The following is a 7,485-nucleotide window of genomic DNA, read 5'->3' on the forward strand; positions in this document are numbered from 1 at the left end:
GGAGTACTTTTCAGTTGTCTGATGTTCTTCTCCATTTCAGCTTCTGTTGCTCCAATGAAACTATTCTCAACAAAACGCAGTGATCCTACAGGCTGATCTGACACTAAGAAATGATACTTAAACCTTTTTCTGGCTTTTCCCTTCAGGAGGTCTGATAGTTGAATGTAAAATTTGTCTTCCTTCAACTCCCATGGCAAGGAGTTTTTTTTCTGTATTTTTATATACAGATTCTGCAACAGTATCCTTTACAGAATGCTATTTTATTCAATAACTTTTATTTGCAGATTGAAATTATCTAAATTTGCTTCTATGGTTAAAAATGTACAAATGTATCCTCTACTTTAAACAAATCTTTCACTGCAAACTAAAGCTTGCACCCTCTTTGGGGAGAAATGTGATTTTTTGATGGATGCCTAGCTATATGGTCAAGCTCAGCTGCAGACTAGCTAAGTTTATGTTCATGTTCATATTTCAGATTTTTCCTGTTATGCTTCCTCTCTTCACTTTTGGACGTCACCTTTAACTTGCCTATCGTCCAAGACCACAATTCATGTGACCTCTTCCCTAGGACCTCACTTCCAAGTTGTCTGTATTTTGTAGAGCTCATGCAACAATTAAGTTGTCCAAGGACTCCCTTGTTCACTGTGCTCCAGGTTCACATTGCAGTCAGCAAAGTCATTTATGATTTTAGCAAATGCAGTCTAATCCATTTAAATTACAAACGTGAATTTATTAAACTGCAATTTTGACTATATCCTCTTCAAACCCTTGGGCTTGTTTTCCCTTTCTTATCCTACCAAATAAGGTTTCTTTACTTTGCAAGGCCTGTCACAACCTATTTCTATCCTTTTTTAGTATTTCTCATGTACTGTTAAGATGTTGGCTTTCTGTTTGGTGAGTCCGTTATATTAAAAGGCAACTTTCTGGGATTTTTCTACACTGTCCATAACACTTCAGATAGAACTATATTTCTTTTCCCTGAACTTCACAGGACAAAAGTTATCTTGCAAGTAAAGTCATGCTTATCAATATTGTTTCATCACATCTTTGCATTTACTAGACTTATTTTTTGAAGCTATAAAATCACTGAGAGAGACTGTATTTCTGATCTGTTTCGACAGCTAGGGGAATAGGGTTCTGTTATAAGATAAGGGTTCCTAAACACTAGTGTAATACAAATAATAACAAACTGATTCTAATATGTTTCTTTTTATAAAATATTCTGAGTTTGAACACTATCTTAATATAAAAAATAAATCACATGCATTTACATTAAATGTTTCTATAGCTACATTTTCATATTTTAAATGTATTTCATAAGTACTCTTTTATCAGAATACAACAGATATGGTTCTTACCCATTTAAATATTTTGTAATGGATAAACTTTAGCTATATGCTGGCCATAGAACTGAATAGTAGCTTGTAGAAGGTTAAATTGAAACTAAACAGCAGTTTAGGGAAATACCACGCAATCTACATCAGGCCCCTGTTTGTAGGCTGGGATGCAACTTAAAGCGTTCTTTACCATATATATCTCTCTAGCTCCTTCCTCTTCTTAGTCAACTATTCTTAATAACATTTTTCAGAGAGAATGACAAGTAAAATATAAATATTTATTCATTGAAAGTGAATTTTATAATCTATTACACTAAAAAAAGGACTCATTCCAGTAGCAGAGAATCTGTTTAGCATGTCATTTTTACTGCAACTTCTTGCATGCTTTTTCGTTTTCTAAAATGAATTAAAAGTTAAAGCTGGTATGGATGATAGCAATATATTGTGCTCATTAGCAGATACATGTTTTCACATAAGATAAACAATGCAGTGCTCTTGTTTAAAGTCATTCACTGTAAATGTATCTTGTTAAAGAATATTTTATTAACAATATTAGAGTGACATCTTCCTTTGCCTTTTACTTACTTGCTTCGGATTGTGCCTTAAACTCAGTATGGTATATTTTGTTTGATGGAACAAGAAAGAACATTCCTCTGTGTTATTGAGACTTAGTAGACACAGAAACAATTGTTTAGTGACAAAAATACCCAAAGATAAACTAATCTTGTAACTTCTAGGGAAGTTTATGTGAGTTAAGCTTATTGAAGTTATTCTCTGGGCTTTTTTTAATTTATTTTTATTTTATGAAAGGGATAGTAATAGCAGAACTGATGCAGGGTTTTACTGATGACAGTTCATATGTCTATCCTTTTAACATCTGAATTGCTGTTTGCAACTCCTTTGGGAATACAGATGCACATGTTAAATGGTTATCAAAATCAGAATCTCTGCAGATTCTTAACATACTAGTATAATACAAATAACGGTGTTAGAAGTCATATTTGGTAAAAACACTCGAGAAAAGAATACCCCAAGCAGCAGCCTCATGACAACTTTCTTGGGGTCTATGATTTGGAGGATATTTACGTATTGTTTCCAGCAGTTGGCACAACAGTGTGCCCTAATGATTATCCTTTTCTCCATTTCTTGGATGTATGTCTTTGCCTAAATAAAGCGTCTTATTAATCTGAAAGAACTCTTCTGACTGTATCCATGAGACATTGACAAATGTTACCAGAAAAGGCAGCAGTGCTGAATGTTGGTTGGAGCACTTTGATAAACTCTTTTAATTTTGAATCAGTGAAGGAAGTAACTTTCCTAAGTTATTTTCAATCCTCCTTTCCTTTGGGAGGTGGCCTGAACACTGAACCAAGATTCAGGCCATGGATGGAATGCTTTATTATTTATAAGCAAAGTGAGAGAAATCCAAGAGTATATTTATTCCTATAAATGTGAAAATTAAGATAATTCTTAAAAAAAAAAAAAAATCATAGTCTATGCTCTCTATCCATGGAAGGAAATTAATCCCAAATCTGTTGGGTTTTTTTTAATAGAAAAAAAACATTTCCCAAAGCTAGTGTATTAGCCTTTTTACTTGTATCTTTGTAGGCTTGCTCCAGTTATTCTTTATGACATAAACAAGATCTCCTTACCTTCACTTATGCGACGTGTTTCTGCTGCCTGAACGGTTGAAGGTATCCCTGCAAGTTGGTCACAATACAGTTGTTTCCTCCATCTGAAAAACACCAAAAGTTATATGAATTTAGGAGTGTGCAAGCTATGTGAATCAGTCCCACAGAGGCATAAAAAACACACACTGCAGAACTGAAAAATTATATATTTGAAGTTTTACAGAATAAGCAAATTGTTGTTTCTCTATGATTTATTTCAGGTCCTCCTCAGACTGAGAATAAAAGGCAGATTGTGATGTAAACCCCTAAAGATAAAAAATCTTTCTTAACAAAATTTTACTCAAGTTCAGATAGGAAAAAGGTCATAAAAGAAGACAAGATTAGCCAACAGTCTGTAACCTGCTGAGTTCTGATAGGAAAAACCTATCCCATTTCCTGTTAAGGACATCCTATACCAATAGATTTGCTGCCTATAAAGTACCAGAGCTAAATAAAAAGTGGTAAAAGAAACACTAGAGAACATGAAAAGGTTCTGCTTGATAGATGGTATCAACTTTCTGTAATTCAGGAACTCCCATTCCAGTCTATCATAATCTTCTTTAAACAAGAAAAAGCAAGTCTGTCTCAATAATCCCTGTTAGTTCCATGCTGACGGAAGATACTGTCCTGATCAAAAGTAATCCTAGTCCGGGCTGTGTATATTCCATAATAGCGGACTGAGAGTGAATGCAGAACTCACCCTCTTACTGCAAGCATGTTCTTGTTCTAATCATTCATGCTAAAATATTTCTTAATTTGTGGATGAGCAGAAAATTATGAAATGAAGATCATAAAGTCTGTATCAGTAATTGATAGTGAAACACACTAGTTTGCAAGGACTGGAAAAAAAAACCCTTCACATTAGAAAAATTAACGGGAACTGCCTTGGAACATAGTGTGTAATTCTCTGTCAGCGTGAGCCAATCCATGCCGGGACTGCAGCAGTCTTGCCTCTTCTTTCATACCAGCACTGGAATTCATGCAGCTAGGTGGTTAGACATGTGAAGCAGCTGATCCAGCTACAAGCTAACCCATGGGGGGAAGAAATACAGAGCAATTGCTATAGCCGAATTTGTTCTTTTTATGTTGCAGAGTACCCAGGACTCTGACAGTTAAATAAGTAAGATACGCATTACTGATGTGATTTTCTTCTTCCTTTAACCAGTGTACTCTTTAGTTAAAAATTATTGAGAATTAAGAAAATCAGTGGGAAATAATTTGACACAAGTACTGCAGATCTTCACTTAGAGCCATTTGCAGTAGTCACTCCTGCTTAGAAGCAGCAAATTACCATTAATGTTAAAGGGAGTTATATTTCCCAGTTTCTCAACAAACTATATACTTTGAAGATCACTGTTGAATGATGAAGGAGTTAAATTCATTTTGTTTATTCAGGAAACTATTTCTTATTAATGTTTCTCTTGCTTGTTTAAGAGAGTTAGGAAATCTTGTCACTTTGCTGATCAGGAAAGGAGGAAATAAGGAAAACTAACATTCATTCCAAATAAGTTGAAGCTATGCCTACTGCTGATGTGTCACAGAATCAAATCAGGTGTAAAACACAGTTGTTTTCATTTTGCTAATTCCAGCCAGCCATCTGTAAGGACCAAACCACCACTTTACTTCCTTAATATAACTGCGGATAAGAAAAAAAAAAGGAGAGTGATTTTTTTGTGTGCTCTTTGTCAGTGGCAAGTAAGATGGAAAACACCTCCCCAAGGGCTGAGCTGTTTTAACTCTGCAAGACACATTAGTGAGTATCAAGTTCAGTCTTAAATGAACAGCTAGCATGCAATAGTCAAGTCTGAGCCTATGTAAGGACATTTCTGGGAATAGGCATCAAGAGGCTAAAATAAATCAGGTATGTTCATGTGTAAATACTAACAGATATTTATAGACCAAGCATTTTTGTTCCTGTAATTCTTGTTCTCTTTTGACTGACTTTAGAAATAGAATGTGAAGGGTTTAGTAGGCATCTGAATAATTATTTAAGGTACTGTATCTTTGACCCTACAATTTTTTTTCTTTAAAAAATGAAGGGGGTAAATAGTTTAAGCTAGCTCCTCCTATGTTCATGGAAAAGCTAGCAAAACTATGAGTCTTATAATAAAGCTATAGTACCATAAGTGCTCTTGGGAGTCTCATAATTTTGAATTTAAAATGGGGACTTCAGTTAAATTCTTACCCAAAATAACACTTTCAGTAGTACTATTTGCCGTTAACTTTTTTCTTAATAGCAATAAATTCTGTCTGTTTACTATTCTCTTAATAGAGAGTAAGTTATCTTCAAAAATAAGGAGCTGTCACGCTGTATCTAAGCTCTTGAAGCACTTTAACAAATAGAACTGGTGCTTTCTTTAAAACACATCTCCTTGAAGAAAGTGCTTCATGGAAATTAGATAATAATTAAACCACTTTTGGCTATCTTTCACGTGAACTTAAATTTCCTTTATAAATACTGAAAGTGTAGTGACCTCATGGAGGGTGGAAAGGAAGTCAATTAGCTTTCAAAATATCAGCAACTTTCCCCCCCCAATTTTTTTTTTTTTTTTTTTGGTGTGAATGAAATTAACAATAAAACAGGTTACATGGTTCATCTTTGCTGTCAAAAAAATAAACTCTTAATTTAGCTCAAGGACAAGCTTCTGCAGGGAGTTGTCTTTCTTATTTGAAAGGTTTAATAAAGATACTACTGAAATATTTCCTGTATTATTGCACAAAGTGGTTGTTCTGACTGGATCTGATTCCACATTTCCCATTTGTTCTCCATGTTAGTTCTAGAGTGGGCCCTAACCTGTGTACCTGGCAGGGATAAACCAGTTAGGAAGGAAGTGTTTCCGAAGACTGCCATAAATGTTAGAAATTAACACTATAATGAAATAATTAACTGACTAAGTTTATTACTCTGCTGGAGCCAGACTGCATTCTTCCCCACAATTACCAAGAAGAATAACTGCTAATAATAAAGCAAAGATCTGAATATTATCAAACAAATCTTTGCAGGAGGGATGCTGAGAGAAGATAGAAATTTCTTTAAAAACTCATTTTGCAGAAGTTAGGTCTTGGGGACCTAGACTTGGTGCACATAATAAGAATGCTGGAGGGCTAGAACTCTGGTTTTTAATAGCTCTTTCCAAATAATTTAAGATTACTAATATTGACTTGCTTAAAATTGCTTCGATGCTATTTTTTCCTGTTGCAATTAGATCTGACTTTTAACCCTAGCAATCTTCAAATTAAACAAAATGCTCATGGCTATTTCTTTTGGGTTATATATGATTATCAGAGTTCCTACTGCTCTCAGGATCCTAATATTAGCTGTACTTCCTAAAAGCCATCCTGCATCTAATGGACTAGAAATCATAAGAATTAGGCAGGCATATGAAACTCACTTGGAAATTTGGATAACTGGCATGTTATCTTCCTTCCCTTACACTTTTGGGAGGTCAGAAGTTAGATGGTTACTTAACACCATAATGCGAGGCAGAAATAGAACTGCATTACAACGGGTCTTTTACTGAAGCTAGGTTTAAAACTTAGAATCTGAAAGATCAACGAAATAATTGGAGAATAGCAGAATAAGCTTTTTTGTACTATAAGTGATTTTAAGAAGGTTTTATAGGTTGTTACTGCAAGTCCCAAAGTAAAAAATATTTTATTATCAAAGTAAATAAATAGCATGGGGTATTTTTTTTTGTTTTGTTTTCTGTTTGTTTTCTTTCACAGGACTTCAGCTTGTGATATTTAAGGAGACCTTTTGTGGAATAATGTCTGTAATACAGGCAGTCCCTAGTGAGGAAGTGGCTTCACCTATTCTTGATTTTCCATCTTCTGTGAGAGTAGAGATAAATGAACTAAATCCTGTGACCAGCACTGAGAGCCCATGGTGCTACTACAGTAAACCAGTTACACTCGTTGTTGGAGGAATGCTCGTCGTCAGCAGCATCGTCATTGGCACCATCCACTTCACCAAATACGCAGATGTCCCGTATGCTCTTGGGCCTGTCTGTCTGTCCATTGGCCTGATGCTCCTAGTTACTGGGATCATGTGGATACCCATCGTTAACCAAACTGTTAGGTATAAAGGGCTCCTGAGGGCACGTGCAAGAAAACATACAGCTGTGTATAGCTCTTGTGCTTGAGGACTTGAAGTGTTAAACAGCAAAAAGTTATGTACCCATTGATCGATATACACAAGAAGGGACTGAAGTGAAATATGTATCTTGCCTTTTATATAGGTGTTTTACTTGTTGGATTTTTCGTCTTTACGCTTGTGTTTTCAACCACTTTCCTTGTTAATTTGTAAAGCTGATGTGGGATTGTAACCCTTTGTTTCAAGCCAATGTCTTCAAGAACGTAGCTAAAGCTACCCTGCGTGACTCTGTACAAGCCCATTATAGCTGTCTCACACCCCTCCGCCGTCCCCTAGTAGCTGTTTTGGACCTTGGCAGGAGCGCTACTGTCCCCTGGGGGGAAGG

Source organism: Apteryx mantelli, chromosome 16 (genome assembly GCF_036417845.1).
Source record: "Apteryx mantelli isolate bAptMan1 chromosome 16, bAptMan1.hap1, whole genome shotgun sequence".
Taxonomy (NCBI): domain Eukaryota; kingdom Metazoa; phylum Chordata; class Aves; order Apterygiformes; family Apterygidae; genus Apteryx; species Apteryx mantelli.